Genomic DNA, 27,739 nt, shown 5'->3' with positions numbered 1-27,739 from the left:
AAATGCTTGCGTTACAGCCTATACCGACATGATCCATTCCTTAATCTGAGACCAGTAGTTATGGATTTTGCAAAACACAAATGTTTCACAAAACTCATTACTAAAATGTTACAAAGTACACTAACACCCATATACTACCTGTTAACCCCTAAACTGTCACCCACCCACATCACAAATACGATATTAAACCTATTAACCACCCACATCGCCGACACTAAAAATAAACCTTATAACTCTTAAACCGCCGACCCCGCATATCGCCAACACTAAATAAATCTAGTAATCCCTAAACCGCCGGCCCCCACATCACCAACACAAAGTATTAACCCCTAAACCTCCAGCCCCCCACATCGCAATGTAGTAGCGATGTGGGTGGTAGGCGGATTAGGGGTTAATAGGTTTATTTATTAGTTGTGATGTGGGGGGGCGACAGTTTGGGGGTTAATAGATTTATTTAGTGTCGGCGATGTCGGGGAGCAGCGGATTAGGGGTTAATAACTTTATTTAGTGTCGGTGATGTCGGGGAGCGGCGGATTAGGGGTGTTTAGACTAGGGGTTTATGTTAGGGTGTTAGGTTTAAACATAATTTTCTTTTCCCCCATAGACATCAATGGGGTTGCGTTACGGCGATTTGCCATTCCGCGATCGCAGGTGTTAGTTTTTTTCTAACACTCTCCCCATTGATGTCTAAGGAAAAACTTAGCCCTTGGTCTTTGTGCGGTATGGAGCTTAACACACCATAACGCACAGCACAAGGAGGTTTTTCAGTAACTCGCAATGGCAGTGCTATGGAAAGGATTGGGTTTTTTAAGGTCTGAACATTTTATGATTTTATTAATTATTACTTATTATTTTTAAGGTGGTATTCTTCTTTTTTTTACTGCTTTTGTGTACTATTTTATATATACTACCATATATATATGTTTTTATTCATTCTGGAGATGTCTAGTTTATATTTGCAAATACCAATTTTATTGGTGATAATATCTCTGCTTTATGATCTCTTTCTAGCTATATTACAGATGTTTAATTCATAATAAATACTTGAGCAACTTTAACTTCTAGCTTAAAGCACCATTCCTTTTAATATTATGTTGTTAACCTTTATTTTACCTAGGGAGGAGGTAGTTTTTTTTAAGGAGGGCTAGGAAGTGGTGAGCCTAGCATGATTTCCCAATTTTATATTTCTTCTTTAAAGAATCAATACCATGCATGCAAATGCACCACTAAAATGTTGCCTGTGGCCATTTCAGAGTGTCTTCAACATGTGCAATATAATGGAATGGTTCCAAATTGTCTTGGAATTCTAGCAAATATGTTTATTAAGGGCAACTAGGTATTCTATTTGATAAGGATAAAATATTGGAAAAATGAATTGTCATTGCCAAGAAGTTTTTGGCTCCGTGTTAAAAACAGGGCTTTTATCGCCAACCCAAAAAAACAATCACGGCTCCAGAAAATAGTTGAAAATGTGATATTGCGCTAAAAAAATGCCCTTCTTGTTATCGTTTGTTGAAAACCATACCTAGATAGGCTCAGGAGCTGGGAGCTAGCTACTGATTGGTGGCTGCACAAAATGAATGCTCCGCTAGCTCACAGTAGTGCATTGCTGCTCATTCAGAATAGAATACCAAGAGAATAAAGCAAAATTGTCAATAGAAGTAAATTGGAAAGTTGTTGAACCATGAAAGAAAGAAAAAAAGGGGTTTGTGTCCCTTTAAAGATCTATGGCCAATTAAATTAATCAAGGTCTATAATTTTCAAGGTGGAAACAATAGATGACTGTAAAAATTATGCAAACTCAGGGTTATCCTCTTACAAAAAGCCTGCAAATCCACAGCTCTTAAATCCAGGATGGCTAGAAGTCTCGTAGATTGAATTAGTAATGTATTCTGTATGAGAAGATACTACCCCAGCAGCACAAGCAGCACTTAACAAAAAATTTCCCCTGGAAATCTAGTCTTGGAAATAGTGCAAATCTTGGAGGAGTTCATTGACCATTCATTAAAATAATAGGCCCTATTCTTCTTAAGATATGTCTAGGAAAATACAAAACATTCCAATTTGCCTTTCCTGCTCAGGCCACCGATCAAGCCGCAAAGATGTTGATGCCCAAAAAGGATTGCATTGCCATTTACGAGCTCCTGTTTAAAGGGACAGTATACACTCATTTTCATATAACTGCATGTAATAGACACTACTATAAAGAATAAGATGCACAGATACTGATAGAAAAATCCAGTATAAAATGGTTTGAAAACGTACTTAGAAGCTTTCAGTTTAGCTCTGTTGAAAAGGTAGTTGGAAAGCCGACTGCAAGTGGGAAATAAGACACTCCCCCCTCCCCCTTCTTTTGCATATGAAAAGACCCTTTACACAAACAGGAGCAAGCTGGAGAAGGTAGCTGACGGTATTCAAATAAAACTTTGGGGCTTGGTTAGGAGTCTGAAAATCAGAGCAATGTTCTTTAAAAATAAGCAAAATTATAAAAAAATTTAAAAAACAAACTTTATGGGCTTTATAATTAGATCATCTACAAAACATTTATGCAAAGAAAAAATGAGTGTATAATGGCCCTTTAAGGAAGGAGTGATGGTGGCCAAGAAGGATGTTCACATGCCAAAGCATCCGGAGTTGGCTGACAAGAATGTGCCCAACCTTCATGTCATGAAAGCTATGCAGTCCTTGAAATCCCGTGGATATGTAAAGGAACAGTTTGCTTGCGTCACTTTTACTGGTATCTGACCAATGAGGACTTCTTGCACCTGCCCCCAAAAATTGTCCCCTCAACTCTGAAGAGAAGCCGCCCAGAGACTGGCCGACCTAGGCAAAAGGGTCTGGAAGGTGAACGTCCAGCCAGGTTGTCACGTGGTGAGGCAGACAGAGACACATACAGGCGCAGTGCCGCTCCTCCTGGTGCAGACAAGAAGGCTGAGGCTGGAGCCGGAACAGCAACAGAATTCCAGTTTAGAGGAGGATTTGGCCGTGGCCGTGGACAGCAGCCTCCTCAGTAAACCAGATTTTCAACCATTTGTGTATAATAAATCTATTTGGGACAAAAAAAAAACCATTCCAATTTCTCTCAAAACACCTATCCTTAGCATGTATCTGCTCAATAGGGAAGGCTGGGACACTGCAGGAGAGAGAGAAAGAAAACAAGAGAGCTCCGGGGAAGCACTCAGAACTGTTTGAGCAGCAAACCCCTAGTGAGCCACAGCAGCACTGTGATAATTTTGCTTGTGTTCAATCTCTAGTGATTAACTCCAGCAATGCTGGACACAGTACAGCTTCAGTAATAAATAGTATATCTGCAAATGTGCAACCGACATGGCCGGAGATTAGTGAAGAAGATCCTTCCTAGAAAGCATGACCATAGTCAAATGAACCTTAAAGGGCCATAATACCCAAATGTTTAAACACTTGAAAGTGATGCAGCATAGCTGTAAAAAGCTGACTAGAAAATATCTCCTGAACATCTCTATGTAAAAAAGAAAGATATTTTACCTCAAAAGTTCCTCAGTAGCCACCTCCCATTGTAAAGGATTTCTAAGCACCATTTTAGTGTGTCTGTCCTGGGACAGCTGAAAGGATGAGCCGCGTGCACTCTCATGTTATTTCACCAATCAGGTAAAGGAAGCGTACTATGAAATCTCATGAGAGTTAAGTCAAATCTCATGAGATCACAGTAAGAGTTCATGACCTCAGCACTGCTGATGCTGATTGGCTGCTGTTCATTTCTTCATTTTTTTTTTTAATTTTTACCTGCAGCTGGGAGCAGGTGAAGTATAACTTTTTACACAGAACTTACTCTGCTGAGCTGAGGAGATTGTGAGGTAAAATATCTTCCTTTTTTACATAGAGATGCTCAGGTGATATTTTCCTGTCAGCTTTTTACAGTTATACTGCATCAGTTTCAAGTGATTTAGCCTATGAGTATTATGTCCCTTAAAGGGACTCACTAATAACTACTATAGTTTATGGGGATAAACCTTAGCACCCAAACCCATGGAGATCAGGAAGTGAAAGGAGACTCCCAGACAGTGTAGCCACAGTCCAGTAAAACTCATGGAGATTGATTCAAAGGTACTAAGTTATGTCAGTGTGTGGGTGTGTGTTGGGGCAGGTGTCAGGGCTTAGAATGTGAATGGAACACACCAGAGATCATGGCCATGGTCAGGTGGACAGCTTATGGGGAAGAAACAGAAAACCATAAAATCTTTGTTTTTGATCTGGAATAAAAATTAATAAAAAAAAAACATTTCAGATTGGAGCAGATTTTACATCCCAACCTACCATACGTTGAATATGTCATTTATCTATTATGTTTGACTTCAACCACTGATAAAGCAGGCAGGATTGTCTGTCTGCATTTATTTATACAACAATTCTGGAATTATTGGACTCAAAACAATATCAGCACCAAGGTTCTGATAGCACAAATGAGCTTTCTTTTCTTTATTCATCTTTTCCATAGACTCCTTACATAAATCTTGCACATTCCCTCATAACAACGTAATCAATCTATTAATCAAATGCCTGAAAAACTTTCTTGCATTCACCAGAATGTAAGGTTATCTACAAACCTAACATCACACATATCAGAGAGTCATAAAGGCTCCCCAAGGGGAACCGAGAACGGGGTGCGCTATCAAATATAATAAAATCAATCGAAACTATGCACCAACCCTAAACCTTCGTGAAAATGGATGGTGCTGATTAGATGATGTACGACCAAATGTACAGGCGGCAAAGCTCCTCTGGTCCTCGGAGTGAAGATTCCTTTGAATTAGAAGTAGAAAAGAGGGCGCCACATAGCGTGAAACTGTTGACTCAAGGCAATGAGGGTGAATAATAATATAGGCTTACCGAAAGGTTATGCACCGTATTGTAACCGGTGCTAGCAGGCAGACTAACACTCTCAGTGGTTAGCACACTGGGTGGCCTCAGGTGTACTGCATACAGGTGGTACTCTGCGTTGCTTGATTAGGAATAAAGGAACGTCTGTGCAGCTTGTGTGTCAAAGACTGTGGTAGGCAAAAAGATCAAACACCTTTCCAGGAGGGATAAAAAGAGGATAAAAAGACAACTTCCGTGTATTAAAAATTGAAATCTTTAATCCATAAAAATTTGCTACGCGTTTCTAGACCAAACACCGGTCTTTTCTTCAGGCATAAAAACAATGGATACAATTTGCATAAATTCAGACCTTATATACAGGTAACTTTTAAAAGCGGAAGTTGTCATGGTTTTAGAAGAAAACCAATCATAGCGAAAATAGCACTCTGAATCTTGTCGATACTAATTATGCAAGGACACCTGTGGACTTCACTTTCGTTAACAATGCATATCAAAGCCTCACAAGTATGTTTCTGAGCAATTTAAGTGTCACATCGAGATCTACTTAAATGAAATGATCCTGCCATAGTGGAATAATGTGTAAATAGAGAATAAGTGAAATGTGATATCATGACGTTTATGGTATAATATGTGATTTGCTAGTAAAGAAAAGAAATAAAACTGAACGTATAAAGATTATGTTAGGCTATGTGTATCACAATAAAATCTGTTGATATCTTGTGAAAGATATTTCATCTGACTACTGTGTGTATTTTTGGTTTCATATATTGTCATCTAAAACTAACAATGATCACTTCTATCAAAGGTAAATGTATTTAAATATATGAGTATATAATGGGTGTTATAAAACTGGACTAAAATGTATATTGGACGTGGACAAGTATATTGTTTGATGATATAAGAAAACGGTTGTGTTTGAATTGTGTAAATAGTAATAGTATGCAAAAAACGGTTTAACAAAAAAATATTGATAAAAGAATAAAAAGGATAAAGTGAATGTAACAGACCCCTCGGCTATGGAAACTGATAAACAGAAGTTTCAATGTGCGGAATTTCTTATGGACCATGTATGTCCAATGAGATTACTTGCACTCTTATATGTTAAAAAACTGAACTCATCTGAAAGATGTTTATAAATGTATGTATATTTGTGTTGATAAAAATGTGTATGTAGTGCATCGAATTCGAATCAAATATAATCTTGGGATGATAGTAATGAATAAACATAAATTGCCGATAGAAGAAGGAAATTGTGAAAGCTGAATAAAATATAGGCCCAAAGAGAAGACCTGATGTGCAATTGTTATTACTAGGATATATGTCTTTATGTGTGTGTGTGTCTGTGATGTTCGACGTCTGTGATTGACAGATGAAACAAAATTAATTTTTTATCTGATATTGATTTTGTGATGTGTAAATTTTTCAGCTCTCTGAAAAAATAAGATTTTGTGATGTATGAATTTTTTAAAAACTATGAAAAATAAGGGGTATATATGACCGTTGGGAACATTGTTCTAATGTTCATTATTTAAGGAATTGATTATTTGTATTTTATTGAGCTATACAGCATGTGTTTATTGTTCAATATATTGTAAATAAATATCTACCATTTGTATGATGTGCTGCTATATGACAAGAAATCGACCAAATGTATGTAATAGGAATGTTCCCATTGTGCCATGTTAGTTTTAATCATGTTTGTAGATCTTAGTAAGACCATGATTTGTCATTGGTCATAAATCCGATTGTTAATTGAATGCTGCTAAATCTAGATTGACATTTAAACCTTCGGGAAAAAGTGTTTTTAACTTAAAAATCCAAAACGTTTCTCGTTGTCTGAGTTTGTTAGTTCTATTATAATCTACTGACCTGGGGATAAAATCTATAGGAGTATATTTGAAAATATGTGGGTTACCTTGATTTTTAGTTAAACAATGATTTGGAACACTGTGTTTAATTTTGGTTTTCCTGCAATTTTTACAATTGCGCAAATGTTCTCCCCATCTTGTTTTGACCTTCCTAGAGGTGCGGCCTACATATTGTAGGCCGCATATACACTCTAATAGGTATACAACAAAAGAAGAATTACAATTATAAAATCCCTGAATGGGATATATGTCACCAGTAGTATGAGATCTGAAAGACTTGCTGCCATGTTTGATATATTGACATGAATTGCAACTGTTTTTTCCACATCTATATGTTCCCTGTAGACCAAAAATGCCTTTCTTGATTTGTATGTTATTCTTGGAGTGTTGTTGAGTGTGTTTAACTATTTTGCTGGGTGCTAGTCTACTTCTCAGGGTTGGAGCCCTTCTGTAGACTATCTTTGGTCTATCTTGTACAATATTCCTTAAAATGGGATCCCTTTGGATGACATGCCAATGTTTGTATATTATCTGATTTATTTTATGAAAGTTATTATTATATTGTGTGATGAACATGATGTTGCCCTGATCTGTTGTAGTGTTGGTTAGTTGTTTTGTTTTATTGTTGTTGGATAATATTTCATTCCTATCTAACCTTTTGGTTCTCATTAGTGTGGTATCTAGAATGTGGACCGGATAGTTTCTTTCTATAAATCTATTGTATATGATCTGACTTTGTTCAAGAAAGATGTTATAATCTGAACAATTCCTCCTAATGCGTCTGAACTGACTGTACGGTACATTATTAATCCAACTTCTGTGGTGGTTGCTGTGATATTCTAAATAGCTGTTGCTATCAACGTCTTTAAAAAATGTTTTTGACGCAATGGTCTGGTTGGGACCCCAACTGAGTGCTAGATCTAAATAGTCTATTGATTCTGATTGAATGTTGGCTGTAAATGTGATTCCCATATTATTATTGTTAAGTTGTGTTGTAAATAGTTCCGCTGATTCTAAACTGCCATTCCAAATGAATATGAGATCATCTATATAACGGCCATAGAATACCAGGTTCCCCCCCAGGTCCGCTTGGTGTATATATGTTTCCTCAAATAATCCCATAAAAAGATTAGCGAAACTGGGGGCGAACCTGGTACCCATGGCCGTCCCCTTAATCTGCAAATAATATCGGTCTAGATATAAAAAATAATTATGTTGTAGAATGTATTTGATACATTCTAAAATGTATGTTCTTTGCTCTACTGGTAAATACGGGTCCTGTTCTAAAAAATGTGATACTGCCGTCAATCCTAAATCGTGAGTGATATTTGAATAAAGGGAGCTGACATCACATGTAATCCAAAATTTCTTTTCGTTTGTGAGAGTGAGATTGTGTAATAATTTTAAAAGATGAGTACTATCCCTAATGTAAGACGGAAGTGTAGTAACACATTTCTGTAAAAATTGATCGATATAGAAAGATAGATTGTAAGTTAAATTACCAATCCCTGCTATGATGGGACGTCCAGAAGGGTTATTTTTGTCCTTATGGATTTTTGGAAGATGATAGTAATGTGCAATGCTCGGATTGTCTGTTTTCAAGAATTCTCTTTCCTCTTTGTTTACTATACCCTGTAATGCACCTTTGTCTATTAGTTTCTGATATGTTAATTTGAAAATTGGGGTCGGGTCTCTGGGTAGAGTTTGGTAATAGTTGGTATCTCCTAGAATTCTCTCTGCTTCTTTAATGTAATCTTTATAATCTTGGATAATAATGCCCCCCCCCTTGTCCGCATCGCGGATGACAATATTAGGATTGTTCTGTAAGCTATGTAGGGCTTTTTTATGTCTATGGAAAGAATAATTAGTCTTTTTGGCTGTTGTTTTTAATAGTTTTTCACAGTCTTCCAGGACCATGTTTTGATATAATTCAATATATTTATTGTTAATGTTGATTGGATTGAAATTAGATTTATTTTTTTACGTTGGTATGTATATACCCCTCAAATAAATGATCAGTTATGTCTTCAATGTTTGCTATAACACATGGTGTTGACTTATCAGAAGGCATATTGTCAGTTAATATTATCTGTGAATCTGTATTGTGAAATTGATCTCTGATTAATTTTTTGTTTGCAAAATATTTTTGTAAAGATAACTTTCGTGTGAAATTATTCACATCTACAAATAGATTAAAGATATTTGGTGAGTTGGGTGGACAGAAAGAAAGGCCTTTTTTCAATACTCTTTTTTCTTCTATAGATAATATGTGTGATGATAGATTAAATAAACCCTGATTTCATCTGGATAATTCCGCTTTCTTGGCGGTAAGGCCTCTGCCCCTCCTGCCTCGTTTTCTGATATATGAGGTCTTTTTGCTAACCTTGTTGGAAAGTTTTCCATTCTTGTGCTGTGACCTATTCCTAAAAAAGGAGGCGGTGGGTTACTGCTGGTACTAGGACTCTCTCCATCTCCTATGGTTAAGAGTGGACTGAATCTGTTGTTATGTTCATAATGTTCGAAATGTGTGACTGGGGTTTGTGGGTTCTCATTATTAGTCCAAATTTGATTGGATGGTGGGTTAATTGTTGATCGTCTAAACTGGTGTGGTGTGTCACTGTGATCATTAAGATCACGTCTCATGTTATATTCACCCTGGGATCTATAATGGCCATTCTGGTTCCTATTATTCCCCTGATATACACCTTTATGGTGGTGGGCCTGGGCTGTCTGGTAGGACATGTTATAAGAATCCTTATTGATATTGTGCCTAAATTTAGGATCTCTGTGAATGTGATCTCTATTGAAAGGTTGCTGATGATGTTGTGGTTTATAAGAGTGTGATTGATATGAACCCTTGAAAGAGGGATGGTGATTGTATTGTGCTCTATTGTTAGATGAAGACCAATTTGGTCTGTGCTGGTCTTCTGTATTTGCTGTTCGTTCAAAATCAGATTGAGGAGTTCTATGGTTTGATGAATTGTGATATGTGAAATGGTGCAAATTGGGTCGATTTTGGGAGGATTGGGGGGGGTTGTAATAATTATTGTTCCTATTGTAATGAACCGTTCTTGATTCCTGATGATTATGTGTTGGAGCAAATTTGTCCTTACGATTAAAGGTGTACACACTGTCATTAATGTAATCATCATGGTCCCTTTGTAGTTTTTTATTTTTAATCTGAACAATATTTTCTTGGAACCTATCAGTACGTTCGTTAATTTCCTTTAAAATTTTGTTATAATCCGGGTTTTGCTGATAGACCCTGAGATCTGTCTGTATTTTTTCTATATTAGTGCTACTTTGACTATAGAGTTGGCGTCTGTGTTCTATTAAAATTTTCATTAAATTGAAAGAACACTCATTTAGTGCCTCATACCACTTTTTTAAAAGTGCAGGATCGTCTTTAAATGAGCAATGTTTTAAAATCCTTAAGCCTCTGGGAATGTATTTAACCTCTGTGTATTTTTCCAAAGCCGTGAGGTCCCACCAGTGTCTATGTTCTTTATTTAATTCCTCTTCTAATAAATAGAAGAGGTCTCTCATGGGTTTGATTTCATTAGTTTCCAATATGATATCTGAAATGTTATTGTCTTCGGATAGATTAAAGCTGAGTCTTTTGGAACTGCGTTCTTCCTTAGATTGCATGGTGCGTTAATACTGTAAATGGGTATTTGGTGTGTTCTCCCAAAAAACTAGTGCTGGATGTGAAGTGTAAAATGTGCGGTAGTGTGTGATGTGGCTGGAGGTGGTGTGTGAATATTCTGCTGTATCTGTGTATGTGAACAAGTGTGGGCAAAATAAGGTGTGTGAGGAATGAGAATATGTGGTGTTGTGTTGATAATAGAGTGAGTGTGATTGACAATCTGTGGGTTATCTGTTATGGTCTCTGCAATGACAGTAATAATGTTGGCGAGAAAATTTGAAAAGAAGTAGCTATGCAGACCTAACCTGTTTGTTGTCGCGTGATGAAATTGATAGAAAAAGTATGAAGAAGATGGTGTGTGCAAAATACAATACTGGTGCTGCTAGCTCCCAGTGTGTTGGCGAAAAAAGGGATATGTACTAGTTGTCAGTGATCAGCATGTGTGATATTCAAAAACTTGTGAGTGGCATATATCTACATACATTTAAGAAAAAAGACACAATGTTTATGAACTAAAGAGGCGGCAATCTGAGTGATTAATCAAAAAATAGTGGACCATATATGTGATATGCAAATACTAATATTCAGTGATTTTATAATTGTAATTCTTCTTTTGTTGTATACCTATTAGAGTGTATATGCGGCCTACAATATGTAGGCCGCACCTCTAGGAAGGTCAAAACAAGATGGGGAGAACATTTGCGCAATTGTAAAAATTGCAGGAAAACCAAAATTAAACACAGTGTTCCAAATCATTGTTTAACTAAACATCAAGGTAACCCACATATTTTCAAATATACTCCTATAGATTTTATCCCCAGGTCAGTAGATTATAATAGAACTAACAAACTCAGACAACGAGAAACTTTTTGGATTTTTAAGTTAAAAACACTTTTTCCCGAAGGTTTAAATGCCAATCTAGATTTAGCAGCATTCAATTAACAATCGGATTTATGACCAATGACAAATCATGGTCTTACTAAGATCTACAAACATGATTAAAACTAACATGGCACAATGGGAACATTCCTATTACATACATTTGGTCGATTTCTTGTCATATAGCAGCACATCATACAAATGGTAGATATTTATTTACAATATATTGAACAATAAACACATGCTGTATAGCTCAATAAAATACAAATAATCAATTCCTTAAATAATGAACATTAGAACAATTTTCCCAACGGTCATATATACCCCTTATTTTTCATAGTTTTTAAAAAATTCATACATCACAAAATCTTATTTTTTCAGAGAGCTGAAAAATTTACACATCACAAAATCAATATCAGATAAAAAAATTAATTTCGTTTCATCTGTCAATCACAGACGTCGAACATCACAGACACACACACACATAAAGACATATATCCTAGTAATAACAATTGCACATCAGGTCTTCTCTTGGGGCCTATCTTTTATTCAGCTTTCACAATTTCCTTCTTCTATCGGCAATTTATGTTTATTCATTACTATCATCCCAAGATTATATTTGATTCGAATTCGATGCACTACATACACATTTTTATCAACACAAATATACATACATTTATAAACATCTTTCAGATGAGTTCAGTTTTTTAACATATAAGAGTGCAAGTAATCTCATTGGACATACATGGTCCATAAGAAATTCCGCACATTGAAACTTCTGTTTATCAGTTTCCATAGCCGAGGGGTCTGTTACATTCACTTTATCCTTTTTATTCTTTTATCAAAATTTTTTAGTTAAACCGTTTTTTGCATACTATTACTATTTACACAATTCAAACACAACCGTTTTCTTATATCATCAAACAATATACTTGTCCACGTCCAATATACATTTTAGTCCAGTTTTATAACACCCATTATATACTCATATATTTAAATACATTTACCTTTGATAGAAGTGATCATTGTTAGTTTTAGATGACAATATATGAAACCAAAAATACACACAGTAGTCAGATGAAATATCTTTCACAAGATATCAACAGATTTTATTGTGATACACATAGCCTAACATAATCTTTATACGTTCAGTTTTATTTCTTTTCTTTACTAGCAAATCACATATTATACCATAAACGTCATGATATCACATTTCACTTATTCTCTATTTACACATTATTCCACTATGGCAGGATCATTTCATTTAAGTAGATCTCGATGTGACACTTAAATTGCTCAGAAACATACTTGTGAGGCTTTGATATGCATTGTTAACGAAAGTGAAGTCCACAGGTGTCCTTGTATAATTAGTATCGACAAGATTCAGAGTGCTATTTTCGCTATGATTGGTTTTCTTCTAAAACCATGACAACTTCCACTTTTAAAAGTTACCTGTATATAAGGTCTGAATTTATGCAAATTGTATCCATTGTTTTTATGCCTGAAGAAAACAGAATTTATGTTTACCTGATAAATTACTTTCTCCAACGGTGTGTCCGGTCCACGGCGTCATCCTTACTTGTGGGATATTCTCTTCCCCAACAGGAAATGGCAAAGAGCCCAGCAAAGCTGGTCACATGATCCCTCCTAGGCTCCGCCTACCCCAGTCATTCGACCGACGTTAAGGAGGAATATTTGCATAGGAGAAACCATATGATACCGTGGTGACTGTAGTTAAAGAAAATAAATTATCAGACCTGATTAAAAAAACCAGGGCGGGCCGTGGACCGGACACACCGTTGGAGAAAGTAATTTATCAGGTAAACATAAATTCTGTTTTCTCCAACATAGGTGTGTCCGGTCCACGGCGTCATCCTTACTTGTGGGAACCAATACCAAAGCTTTAGGACACGGATGAAGGGAGGGAGCAAATCAGGTCACCTAAATGGAAGGCACCACGGCTTGCAAAACCTTTCTCCCAAAAATAGCCTCAGAAGAAGCAAACGTATCAAACTTGTAAAATTTGGTAAAAGTGTGCAGTGAAGACCAAGTCGCTGCCCTACATATCTGATCAACAGAAGCCTCGTTCTTGAAGGCCCATGTGGAAGCCACAGCCCTAGTGGAATGAGCTGTGATTCTTTCAGGAGGCTGCCGTCCGGCAGTCTCGTAAGCCAATCTGATGATGCTTTTAATCCAAAAAGAGAGAGAGGTAGAAGTTGCTTTTTGACCTCTCCTTTTACCAGAATAAACAACAAACAAGGAAGATGTTTGTCTAAAATCCTTTGTAGCATCTAAATAGAATTTTAGAGCGCGAACAACATCCAAATTGTGCAACAAACGTTCCTTCTTCGAAACTGGTTTCGGACACAAAGAAGGCACGACTATCTCCTGGTTAATGTTTTTGTTAGAAACAACTTTTGGAAGAAAACCAGGTTTAGTACGTAAAACCACCTTATCTGCATGGAACACCAGATAAGGAGGAGAACACTGCAGAGCAGATAATTCTGAAACTCTTCTAGCAGAAGAAAATGCAACCAAAAACAAAACTTTCCAAGATAATAACTTAATATCAACGGAATGTAAGGGTTCAAACGGAACCCCCTGAAGAACTGAAAGAACTAAGTTGAGACTCCAAGGAGGAGTCAAAGGTTTGTAAACAGGCTTGATTCTAACCAGAGCCTGAACAAAGGCTTGAACATCTGGCACAGCTGCCAGTTTTTTGTGAAGTAACACAGACAAGGCAGAAATCTGTCCCTTCAAGGAACTTGCAGATAATCCTTTCTCCAATCCTTCTTGAAGAAAGGATAGAATCTTAGGAATCTTTACCTTGTCCCAAGGGAATCCTTTAGATTCACACCAACAGATATATTTTTTCCATATTTTGTGGTAAATTTTTCTAGTTACAGGCTTTCTGGCCTGAACAAGAGTATCAATAACAGAATCTGAGAACCCTCGTTTTGATAAGATCAAGCGTTCAATCTCCAAGCAGTCAGCTGGAGTGAGACCAGATTCGGATGTTCGAACGGACCTTGAACAAGAAGGTCTCGTCTCAAAGGTAGCTTCCATGGTGGAGCCGATGACATATTCACCAGATCTGCATACCAAGTCCTGCGTGGCCACGCAGGAGCTATCAAGATCACCGACGCCCTCTCCTGATTGATCCTGGCTACCAGCCTGGGGATGAGAGGAAACGGCGGGAATACATAAGCTAGTTTGAAGGTCCAAGGTGCTACTAGTGCATCTACTAGAGTCGCCTTGGGATCCCTGGATCTGGACCCGTAGCAAGGAACCTTGAAGTTCTGACGAGAGGCCATCAGATCCATGTCTGGAATGCCCCACAGTTGAGTAATTTGGGCAAAGATTTCCGGATGGAGTTCCCACTCCCCCGGATGTAATGTCTGACGACTCAGAAAATCCGCTTCCCAATTTTCCACTCCTGGGATGTGGATTGCAGACAGGTGGCAGGAGTGAGTCTCCGCCCATTGAATGATTTTGGTCACTTCTTCCATCGCCAGGGAACTCCTTGTTCCCCCCTGATGGTTGATGTACGCAACAGTCGTCATGTTGTCTGATTGAAACCGTATGAACTTGGCCTTTGCTAGCTGAGGCCAAGCCTTGAGAGCATTGAATATCGCTCTCAGTTCCAGAATATTTATCGGTAGAAGAGATTCTTCCCGAGACCAAAGACCCTGAGCTTTCAGGGATCCCCAGACCGCGCCCCAGCCCATCAGACTGGCGTCGGTCGTGACAATGACCCACTCTGGTCTGCGGAAGGTCATCCCTTGTGACAGGTTGTCCAGGGACAGCCACCAACGGAGTGAGTCTCTGGTCCTCTGATTTACTTGTATCTTCGGAGACAAGTCTGTATAGTCCCCATTCCACTGACTGAGCATGCACAGTTGTAATGGTCTTAGATGAATGCGCGCAAAAGGAACTATGTCCATTGCCGCTACCATCAAACCTATTACTTCCATGCACTGCGCTATGGAAGGAAGAGGAACGGAATGAAGTGTTTGACAAGAGTTTAGAAGTTTTGTTTTTCTGGCCTCTGTCAGAAAAATCCTCATTTCTAAGGAGTCTATTATTGTTCCCAAGAAGGGAACCCTTGTCGACGGAGATAGAGAACTCTTTTCCACGTTCACTTTCCATCCGTGAGATCTGAGAAAGGCCAGGACAATGTCCGTGTGAGCCTTTGCTTGAGGAAGGGACGACGCTTGAATCAGAATGTCGTCCAAGTAAGGTACTACTGCAATGCCCCTTGGTCTTAGCACCGCTAGAAGGGACCCTAGTACCTTTGTGAAAATCCTTGGAGCAGTGGCTAATCCGAAAGGAAGCGCCACGAACTGGTAATGCTTGTCCAGGAATGCGAACCTTAGGAACCGATGATGTTCCTTGTGGATAGGAATATGTAGATACGCATCCTTTAAATCCACCGTGGTCATGAATTGACCTTCCTGGATGGAAGGAAGAATTGATCGAATGGTTTCCATTTTGAACGATGGAACCTTGAGAAACTTGTTTAAGATCTTGAGATCTAAGATTGGTCTGAACGTTCCCTCTTTTTTGGGAACTATGAACAGATTGGAGTAGAACCCCATCCCTTGTTCTCCTAATGGAACAGGATGAATCACTCCCATTTTTAACAGGTCTTCTACACAATGTAAGAATGCCTGTCTCTTTATGTGGTCTGAAGACAATTGAGACCTGTGGAACCTCCCCCTTGGGGGAAGCCCCTTGAATTCCAGAAGATAACCTTGGGAGACTATTTCTAGTGCCCAAGGATCCAGAACATCTCTTGCCCAAGCCTGAGCGAAGAGAGAGAGTCTGCCCCCCACCAGATCCGGTCCCGGATCGGGGGCCAACATTTCATGCTGTCTTGGTAGCAGTGGCAGGTTTCTTGGCCTGCTTTCCCTTGTTCCAGCCTTGCATTGGTCTCCAGGCTGGCTTGGCTTGAGAAGTATTACCCTCTTGCTTAGAGGACGTAGCACTTGGGGCTGGTCCGTTTCTACGAAAGGGACGAAAATTAGGTTTATTTTTGGCCTTGAAAGACCTATCCTGCGGAAGGGCGTGGCCCTTACCCCCAGTGATATCAGAGATAATCTCTTTCAAGTCAGGGCCAAACAGCGTTTTCCCCTTGAAAGGAATGTTAAGGAGTTTGTTCTTGGAAGACGCATCCGCTGACCAAGATTTCAACCAAAGCGCTCTACGCGCCACAATAGCAAACCCAGAATTCTTCGCCGCTAACCTAGCCAATTGCAAAGTGGCGTCTAGGGTGAAAGAATTAGCCAATTTGAGAACACGGATTCTGTCCATAATCTCCTCATAAGGAGGAGAATCACTATCGATCGCCTTTACTAGCTCATCGAACCAGAAACACGCGGCTGTAGTGACAGGGACAATGCATGAAATTGGTTGTAGAAGGTAACCTTGCTGAACAAACATCTTTTTAAGCAAACCTTCTAATTTTTTATCCATAGGATCTTTGAAAGCACAACTATCTTCTATGGGTATAGTGGTGCGTTTGTTTAAAGTAGAAACCGCTCCCTCGACCTTGGGGACAGTCTGCCATAAGTCCTTTCTAGGGTCGACCATAGGAAACAATTTTTTAAATATGGGGGGAGGGACGAAAGGTATACCGGGCCTTTCCCATTCTTTATTTACAATGTCCGCCACCCGCTTGGGTATAGGAAAAGCTTCTGGGAGCCCCGGGACCTCTAGGAACTTGTCCATTTTACATAGTTTCTCTGGGATGATCAAATTCTCACAATCATCCAGAGTGGATAATACCTCCTTAAGCAGAGCGCGGAGATGTTCCAACTTAAATTTAAATGTAATCACATCGGGTTCAGCTTGTTGAGAAATTTTCCCTGAATCTGAAATTTCTCCCTCAGACAAAACCTCCCTGGCCCCCTCAGACTGGTGTAGGGGCATTTCAGAACCATTATCATCAGCGTCCTCATGCTCTTCAGTATCTAAAACAGAGCAGTCGCGCTTACGCTGATAAGTGGGCATTTTGGCTAAAATGTTTTTGATAGAATTATCCATTACAGCCGTTAATTGTTGCATAGTAAGGAGTATTGGCGCGCTAGATGTACTAGGGGCCTCCTGAGTGGGCAAGACTCGTGTAGACGAAGGAGGGAATGATGCAGTACCATGCTTACTCCCCTCACTTGAGGAATCATCTTGGGCATCATTTTCAGTGTCACATAAATCACATTTATTTAAATGAGAAGGAACCTTGGCTTCCCCACATTCAGAACACAGTCTATCTGGTAGTTCAGACATGTTAAACAGGCATAAACTTGATAACAAAGTACAAAAAACGTTTTAAAATAAAACCGTTACTGTCACTTTAAATTTTAAACTGAACACACTTTATTACTGCAATTGCGAAAAAGTATGAAGGAATTGTTCAAAATTCACCAAAATTTCACCACAGTGTCTTAAAGCCTTAAAAGTATTGCACACCAAATTTGGAAGCTTTAACCCTTAAAATAACGGAACCGGAGCCGTTTTTAACTTTAACCCCTTTACAGTCCCTGGTATCTGCTTTGCTGAGACCCAACCAAGCCCAAAGGGGAATACGATACCAAATGACGCCTTCAGAAAGTCTTTTCTATGTATCAGAGCTCCTCACACATGCGACTGCATGTCATGCTTCTCAAAAACAAGTGCGCAATACCGGCGCGAAAATGAGGCTCTGCCTATGATTAGGGAAAGCCCCTAGAGAATAAGGTGTCTAAAACAGTGCCTGCCGATATTATTTAACAAAAATACCCAGATTAAATGATTCCTCAAGGCTAAATATGTGTAATATATGAATCGATTTAGTCCAGAAAATGTCTACAGTCTTAATAAGCCCTTGTGAAGCCCTTATTTACTGTCTGAATAAAAATGGCTTACCGGATCCCATAGGGAAAATGACAGCTTCCAGCATTACATCGTCTTGTTAGAATGTGTCATACCTCAAGCAGCAAAAGACTGCTCACTGTTCCCCCAACTGAAGTTAATTCCTCTCAACAGTCCTGTGTGGAACAGCCATGGATTTTAGTAACGGTTGCTAAAATCATTTTCCTCATACAAACAGAAATCTTCATCTCTTTTCTGTTTCAGAGTAAATAGTACATACCAGCACTATTTTAAAATAACAAACTCTTGATTGAATAATAAAAACTACAGTTAAACACTAAAAAACTCTAAGCCATCTCCGTGGAGATGTTGCCTGTACAACGGCAAAGAGAATGACTGGGGTAGGCGGAGCCTAGGAGGGATCATGTGACCAGCTTTGCTGGGCTCTTTGCCATTTCCTGTTGGGGAAGAGAATATCCCACAAGTAAGGATGACGCCGTGGACCGGACACACCTATGTTGGAGAAAAGACCGGTGTTTGGTCTAGAAACGCGTAGCAAATTTTTATGGATTAAAGATTTCAATTTTTAATACACGGAAGTTGTCTTTTTATCCTCTTTTTATCCCTCCTGGAAAGGTGTTTGATCTTTTTGCCTACCGCAGTCTTTGACACACAAGCTGCACAGACGTTCCTTTATTCCTAATCAAGCAACGCAGAGTACCACCTGTATGCAGTACACCTGAGGCCACCCAGTGTGCTAACCACTGAGAGTGTTAGTCTGCCTGCTAGCACCGGTTACAATACGGTGCATAACCTTTCGGTAAGCCTATATTATTATTCACCCTCATTGCCTTGAGTCAACAGTATCACGCTATGTGGCGCCCTCTTTTCTACTTCTAAATCACACATATCAACTTACTTAAACTTTCTTTAGTTGGCTTACTTTCGAAAACAATATATTTTATATGCCTCACACAGTTGGAAACACTGTAAATCTCTCATCAGTCATTATACGCAGGACATATATCAACAACATTTAGCCAGATTAACCTTTTAATGCCGTTATGCCGTTCTATTCCGTCATAATTACACTGGGCTTTAAAGCCGTTATGACGGAATAGAACGTCATAGCTAATGGCTGTCCTGAAGCCTTCTGTGCTTCTAGGATTTGATCGCGGTCTGGAGGGCATTCCTAGGAATGCCCTCCAGACCGCAATCAAATCCTAGAAGCACAGAAGGCTTCAGGACAGCCGTTAGCTATGACGTTCTATTCCGTCATAACGGATCGTGCATACGATCACAAGATTTCAATTATTGGATCGCATCTGGGGGGCGTTCCTAGGGTTGTAGGGACGCCCCCCAGATGCGATCCAATAATTGAAATCTTGTGATCGTATGCACGATCACTTAGTTTCAATTTGTCTACATCAGAACAGTTGTTCCGAGGTAGGCACTTTAACCCTGTCACGAAAGGGTTAATTAGCAAGGAAGAAAACATTGGTTATACACAGATAAAAACAAACACCTTGTCCAGCTTTGTAGCTGTTTTAACATATACACAAAGCTGTCAAAATATCAACATGCATACCTTAACTATTTCACTGAATTCACTCACAACCGATTATTATTAAGCGGTTTTAAATACATTAAATCTCTAGTCAGTTAGGAAACACATTTTACTAACCTCCTATCTCTTTTAAGATAAACATATATTTGAAACATAACAGAGGGAGGACATATAAGCTGAACTTTCCACTAAATTTAACATGTACCTAGGCTTGTGTGAAATTGCTCAGATTGGCCGGATCCCAGCAGTTTCAAGCTTAAACAATTAATTTTTCAGTCAAGATAATAAATCCTCATGTGTTTAGTGGAGAACACATCTCACAATCACATATTCCACTAGATACACTCACATGTACCACTTGATATAGTAAAACATCAGGTAGACACACACTTCTTACACATAAATTACACAAACATTCTGCCATGACAGATTATGTACAGAGAGTCAGTAATTTTCTCCATGTGAGTTAAGTTAATGAATCTGGTCTATCAGTCATCGTCTGAATTCTTCTCCATCAGGAAAATAAAGTCTGTGATTCTGTACCTGGACAGACTATAGCTAGGTTGTCAAACATTCTGATTCGCTGCACAGTTTTTCATTAACATATTGCTAAGAGCTCTTAAAAAATGTTTCTCGTTTGACATTCCTTACACTGTTACAAATATTCCTTCTATTTCTAAGTTTGAGGCATACTCCTCATAAAGATAGAGACACACCCTAAGAAAGCCAACTTACTCACATCCTGTGTATTTTCTACAGGCCATAATTCATAAAGATTACCTCTGATTAAAATTTACAGCTTTTAGGTATGAAAATTATTACACATATATTTTACTGGAGTATCCCTTCCTGAGGGTCCCCCCTGTTGAGACATAGGCCTCTAGTTATCAAGCCGTCAACCTCAAATACGCTGGAATTCCGCAACGTATTTGTGGTGAGGCTGATTCGCCTAAGTTATCAAGCCCTTTACACCGGCAAAAGTAGAATTTTGTGACGTAAGGTTCGATCCGCCGGACTCAGTCCGACACAGCTCGATTCTTACGTCACTCCAGATGTTCCGCACACAAATTCGGCACAACTAAATAAATTGTTTAACCCCTAAACCGCCGCTCCCGGACCACGCCGCCACCTATATTAAACTTATTAACCCCCAATCTGCCCCCCCTACACCGTCGCCACCTATAATAAATTTATTAACCCCTAAACCTAAGTCTAACCCTAACACCCCCCCAACTTAAATATTAATTAAATAAATCTAAATATTATAACTCTTATTAACTAAATTATTCCTATTTAAAACTAAATACTTACCTTTAAAATAAACCCTAATATAGCTACAATATAAATAGTAATTATATTGTAGCTATCTTAGGATTTATATTTATTTTACAGCTAACTTTGTATTTATTTTAACTAGGTACAATAGTTATTAAATAGTTATGAACTATTTAATAACTACCTAGCTAAAAGAAATACAAAATTACCTGTAAAATAAATCTTAACCTAAGTTACACAAATAACTACAATTAAATACAATTAAATAAACTAACTAAAGTACAAAAAATAAAAAAACTAAGTTACAAAAATAAAAAAAATAAGTTACAAACATTTCAAAAATATTACAACAATTTTAAGCTACTTACATCTAATCTAAGCCCCCCAATAAAATAACAAATCCCTCCAAAATATAAAAAATCCCTTCCCTATTCTACATTAAAAAGTTAACAGCTCAATTACCTTACCAGCCCTTAAAAGGACCTTTTGCGGGGCATGCCCCAAAAAAAACAGCTCTTTTGCCTGTAAAACAAAAATACAACCCCCCCAACATTAAAACCCACCACCCACATACCCCTACTCTAACCCAAACCCCCCTTAAATAAACCTAACACTACCCCCCTGAAGATCATCCTACCTTTAGCCGTCTTCAGCCAGCCGACCACCGATGGAACCGAAGAGGAGATCCGGAGCGGCAGAAGTCATCATCCAAGGGGCGCTGAAGAAGTCTTCCATCCGATTGAAGTCATCATCCAGGCGGCGTCTTCAATCTTCATCCATCCGGAGCGGAGCGGAGCCATCTTCAGACGAGCCTACGTGGAGCCATCTTCTTCCACCGACGACTGAACGACGAATGACAGTTCCTTTAAGTGACGTCATCCAAGATGGCGTCCCTCGAATTCCGATTGGCTGATAGGATTCTATCAGCCAATCGGAATTAAGGTAGGAAAAATCTGATTGGCTGATCCAATCAGCCAATCAGATTGAGCTCGCATTCTGTTGGCTGATCGGAACAGCCAATAGAATGCGAGCTCAATCTGATTGGATCAGCCAATCGCATTGAACTTCAATCTGATTGGCTGATTGGATCAGCCAATCAGATTTTTCCTACCTGAATTCCGATTGGCTGATAGAATCCTATCAGCCAATCGGAATTCGAGGGACGCCATCTTGGATGACGTCACTTAAAGGAACCGTCATTCGTCGTTCAGTCGTCGGTGGAAGAAGATGGCTCCGCGTAGGCTCGTCTGAAGATGGCTCCGCTCCGGATGAATGAAGATTGAAGACGCCGCCTGGATGATTACTTCAATCGGATGGAAGACTTCTTCAGCGCCGCCTGGATGATGACTTCACCCGGATGGAAGACTTCTTCAGCGCCCCTTGGATGATGACTTCTGTCGCTCCGGATCTCCTCTTCGGGTCCATTGGTGGTCGGCTGGCTAAAGACGGCTAAAGGTAGGATGATCTTCAGGGGGGTAGTGTTAGGTTTATTTAAGGGGGGTTTGGGTTAGAGTAGGGGTATGTGGGTGGTGGGTTTTAATGTTGGGGGGGTTGTATTTTTATTTTACAGGCAAAAGAGCTGTTTTCTTTGGGGCATGCCACGCAAAAGGCCTTTTTAAGGGCTGGTAAGGTAATTGAGCTGTTAACTTTTTAATGTAGAATAGAATAGGGAATTTTTTTATTTTGGGGGGATTTGTTATCTTATTAGGGGGCTTAGATTAGGTGTAAGTAGCTTAAAATTGTTGTAATATTTTTGAAATGTTTGTAACTTATTTTTTTATTTTTTGTAACTTAGCTTTTTTAATTTTTTGTACCTTAGTTAGTTTATTTAATTGTATTTAATTGTAGTTATTTGTAGGTAATTTATTTAATTAATTTAATGATAGTGTAGTGTTAGGTTTAAGTGTAACTTAGGTTAGGATTTATTTTACAGGTAATTTTGTATTTCTTTTAGCTAGGTAGTTATTAAATAGTTAATAACTATTTAATAACTATTCAAACTAGCTAAAATAAATACAAAGTTACCTGTAAAATAAATATAAATCATAAAATAGCTACAATGTAATTATTAATTACATTGTAGCTATCTTAGGGTTTATTTTACAGGTAAGTATTTAGTTTTAAATAAGATTAATTTATTTAAGTATAGTGTAGTGTTAGGTGTAATTGTAACTTAGGTTAGTTTTTATTTTACAGGTAAATTTCTCTTTATTTTAACTAGGTAGCTATTAAATAGTTAATAATTGTACCTAGTTAAAATAAATTGAAATTTGCCTGTAAAAGCAAAATCTATGCTTTTACCTGATAAATTTCTTTCTCTTGTGGTGTATCCAGTCCACAGGTTCATCCATTACTTGTGGGATATCCTCCTTCCCAACAGGAAGTTGCAAGAGGACACCCACAGCAGAGCTGTCTATATAGCTCCTCCCCTAACTGCCACCCCCAGTCATTCGACCGAAGACAAGCAAGAAAAAAGGAGAAACTATAGGGTGCAATGGTGACTGTAGTTTAAAAATAAAAAAACACCTGCCTTAAAGTGACAGGGCGGGCCGTGGACTGGATACACCACAAGAGAAAGAAATTTATCAGGTAAGCATAAATTTTGTTTTCTCTTGTAAGGTGTATCCAGTCCACGGGTTCATCCATTACTTGTGGGATACCAATACCAAAGCTTTAGGACACGGATGAAGGGTGGGACAAGGCAGGAACTTAAACGGAAGGCACCACTGCCTGCAAGACCTTTCTCCCAAAAATAGCCTCATTTTTAAAAGCCCATGTGGAAGCTACCGCTCTAGTGGAATGAGCTGTAATTCTTTCAGGAGGCTGCTGGACAGCAGTCTCATAAGCTAAACGAATTATGCTTCTCAGCCAAAAAGAAAGACAAGATGCCGAAGCCTTTTGGCCTCTCTTCTGTCCAGAGTAGACAACAAACAATGCATCCTAGGAATCCTGACTTTACTCCATGAGTAACCCTTGGATTCACACCAATGAAGATATTTACACCATATCTTATGATAGATTTTCCTGGTGACAGGCTTTCGAGCCTGAATTAAGGTATCAATGACCGACTCGGAGAAACCACGTTTGATAAAATCAAGCGTTCAATCTCCAAGCAGTCAGACGCAGAGAAATTAGATTTGGATATTTGAACGGACCTTGGAGTAGAAGGTCCTGCCTCAGCGGCAGAGTCCATGGTGGAAAGGATGACATGTCCACCAGATCTGCATCCCAAGTCCTGTGTGGCCATGCAGGTGCTATCAAAATCACCGAAGCTCTCTCCTGCTTGATCTTGGCAATCAGACGAGGGAGGAGAGGAAATGGTGGGAACACATAAGCCAGGGTGAAGGACCAGGGCACTGCTAGAGCATCTATCAGCGCTGCCTGGGGATCCCTTGACATGGACCCGTAACAAGGAAGCTTGGCGTTCTGACGAGACGCCATCAGATCCAGTTCTGGTTTGCCCCATAGTTGAATCAGCTGGGCAACTACCTCCGGATGGAGTTCCCACTCCCCCGGATGAAAAGTCTGCCGACTTAGAAAATCCGCCTCCCAGTTCTCTACTCCTGGGATATGGATAGCTGAGAGATGGCAAGAGTGAACCTCTGTGCATAGAATTATCTTTGAAACCTCCAACATTGCCAGGGGGCTTCTTGTTCCCCCCTGATGGTTGATATAGGCTACAGTCGTGATATTGTCCGACTGAAATCTGATGAACCTGACCGCAGCTAGTTGAGGCCAAGCCTGAAGAGCATTGAATATCGCTCTCAGTTCCAGAATGTTTATCGGAAGGAGGGCTTCCTCCTGAGTCCACAGACCCTGAAACTTCAGGGAGTTCCAGACTGCGCCCCAGCCCAGAAGACTGGCATCCGTCATCACTATAGTCCACTCTGGCCTGCGGAAACTCATTCCCCTGGAAAGATGGACCCGAGATAACCACCAGAGAAGAGAATCCCTGGTCTCTTGATCCAGATTTAGTAGAGGGGACAAATCTGTGTAATCCCCATTCCACTGACTGAGCATGCAGAGTTGCAGCAGTCTGAGATGTAGGCGGGCAAACGGAACTATGTCCATTGCCGCTACCATTAGGCCGATTACTTCCATACACTGAGCCACTGACGGCCGAGAAGTGGAATGAAGAGCACGGCAGGAAGTTAGAAGTTTTGATAACCTGACCTCTGTCAGAAAAATTTTCATTTCTACTGAATCTATCAGTGTTCCTAGGAAGGAAACTCTTGTGAGAGGGGAGAGAGAACTCTTTTCTTCGTTCACCTTCCACCCGTGAGACATCAGAAAGGCCAGAACAATGTCCGTATGGGACTTTGCGATTTGAAAAGTCGACGCCTGTATCAGAATGTTGTCTAAGTAAGGAGCCACCGCTATGCCCCGTGGCCTTAGAACCGCCAGTAGGGACGCTAGAACCTTCGTAAAGATTCTTGGTGCCGTGGCTAACCCGAAGGGAAGAGCCACAAACTGGTAATGCCTGTTTAAGAAGGCGAACCTGAGGAACTGATGATGATCTCTGTGAATCGGAATGTGGAGATAAGCATCCTTTAAGTCCATGGTAGTCATATATTGACCCTCCTGGATCATAGGGAGGATGGTTCGGATAGTCTCCATCTTGAAGGATGGGACCCTGAGAAATTTGTTTAGGATCTCGAGATCCAAGATTGATCTGAAAGTTCCCTCTTTTTTGGTAACTATAAACAGATTTGAATAGAAGTCCTGCCCCTGTTCCTCACTTGGAACTGGGTGGATCACTCCCATAACCAGTAGGTCTTGAACACAACTTAAGAATGCCTCTCTCTTTATCTGGTTTAGAGATAATTGTGAGAGATGAAATCTCCCCTTTGGAGATGAAGCTTTGAAGTCCAGAAGATATCCCTGGGAAACAATCTCTAATACCCAGGGATCCTGGACGTCTCTTGCCCAAGCCTGGGCGGAGAGAGAGAACGTCTGCCGCCCACTAGATCCGGTCCCGGATCGGGGGCTACTCCTTCATGCTGTCTTAGAGGCAGCCGCAGGTTTCTTGGCCTGCTTCCTCTTGTTCCAAGCCTGGTTAGGTCTCCAGACTGGTTTGGGCTGGGCGAAATTTCCCTCTTGTTTTGCATTAGAGGAAACTGAAGCTGTGCCACTCTTGAAGTTTCGAAAGGAACGAAAATTATTCTGTTTGGTCCTTAACTTATTGGACCTATCCTGAGGAAAGGCGTGACCTTTACCTCCAGTAATATCAGAAATGATCTCCTTCAGACCAGGCCCGAATAGGGTCTGTCCCTTGAAGGGGATGTTAAGAAGCTTAGACTTTGAAGTAACGTCTGCTGACCAGGACTTAAGCCATAGCGCCCTACGCACCAAAATGGCAAAACCTGAATTCTTAGCCGTTAGCTTGGCTAAATGAAAAATGGCATCAGAAATAAAGGAGTTAGCTAACTTAAGAGCTTTAATCCTGTCTAGAATATCGTCTAACGGGGTCTCCACCTGTAGAGCCTCCTCAAGAGACTCAAACCAAAAGGCCGCTGCAGCAGTAACTGGGGTAATGCATGCAAGAGGCTGAAGGATAAAACCTTGATGTATAAAAATTTTCTTAAGGAGACCCTCTAATTTTTTATCCATAGGATCTAGGAAAGCACAACTGTCCTCGACGGGGATAGTTGTACGCTTAGCTAGGGTAGAGACTGCTCCCTCCACCTTAGGAACCGTCTGCCATGAGTCCCGTATGGTGGCATCTATGGGAAACATCTTTTTGAAAGCAGGAGGGGGAGAGAACGGCACACCTGGTCTATCCCATTCCTTAGTAATAATTTCCGAAAACCTCTTAGGGACTGGAAAAACATCAGTGTAAACAAGCACTGCAAAGTATTTGTCCATTTTACACAATTTCGCTAAAACCTCCCTAAGCAATAAGCGGAGGTGTTCAAGCTTAAATTTAAACGCTGTCATTTCAGAATCAGACTGAAGTAACGCCTTCCCTGAGTCTGAAATGTCACCCACAGATAGAAGCTCACCTGCCTCGGCTTCTGAGTATTGTGAGGGTATATCGGACACAGGCAATAAAGTGTCAGAAAGCTCTGTATTAGTTCTAGCCCCAGAGCTGTCTCACTTTCCTTGTAGCCCTGGCAGTTTGGAGAATACCTCTGTGAGGGTAGCATTCATAACTGCCGCCATGTCCTGTAAGGTAAAAGAATTAGACGCGCTAGATGTACTTGGCGTCACTTGAGCGGGAGTTATAGGTTCTGACACATAGGGAGAGTTAGATGGCATTATCTCCCTCTTTTCAGTCAGAGAATCCCCTGGAGATAAATCTTTAAGCGCCATAATATGGTCTTTATAGTTTATAGAAATTTCAGTACATTTGGTACACATTCTAAGAGGGGGTTCCACCATGGCTTCCAAACATATTGAACAAGGAGTTTCCTCTATGTCAGACATGTTTAACAGACTAGTAATGAGACAAGCAAGCTTGGAAAACACTTTAATAAAGGTGAAACAGCAATTAAACAAAAACGTTACTGTGCCTTTAAGAGAAAAAAGCTAGCACTTAAACTGCAAAACAGTGTAAAAATACAGTAAAGTCTTTGAAATTTTTACAGTGTGAGTAAGGGACTAAAGCAACATTGCACCCACTTGCAAATGGATGATTAACCCCTTAGGCCCCAAACCGGATTAAAAAACGTTAAAAAACGTTAACAGTCAATTGAGCACCGTGCCACAGCTCTGCTGAGGCTCCTACCTGCCCTCAAATACGATTTTGTGCAGAAATAACCCCTTTGAAATGGTTCTCAGATGCCAGAGGACTCTTCT

The 27,739-nt window shown here is 39.7% G+C and overlaps 1 protein-coding gene and 1 pseudogene across 1 annotated transcript in view; one reads left to right on the top strand and one right to left on the bottom strand.

The window, feature by feature from the left end:
* The window catches only part of GRM4 (glutamate metabotropic receptor 4), a 489,205-nt gene that overhangs the window by 330,905 nt on the left and 130,561 nt on the right, over positions 1-27,739 (bottom strand). The window lies entirely within an intron of this gene.
* Positions 2,584-3,067, top strand: LOC128653508 (40S ribosomal protein S10-like; annotated as a pseudogene).

Source organism: Bombina bombina, chromosome 3 (assembly GCF_027579735.1).
Source record: "Bombina bombina isolate aBomBom1 chromosome 3, aBomBom1.pri, whole genome shotgun sequence".
NCBI lineage: Eukaryota > Metazoa > Chordata > Amphibia > Anura > Bombinatoridae > Bombina > Bombina bombina.
The sequence above is the reverse complement of the archived record's forward strand: the minus strand, read 5'-3'. Positions and strand labels throughout refer to the sequence as shown.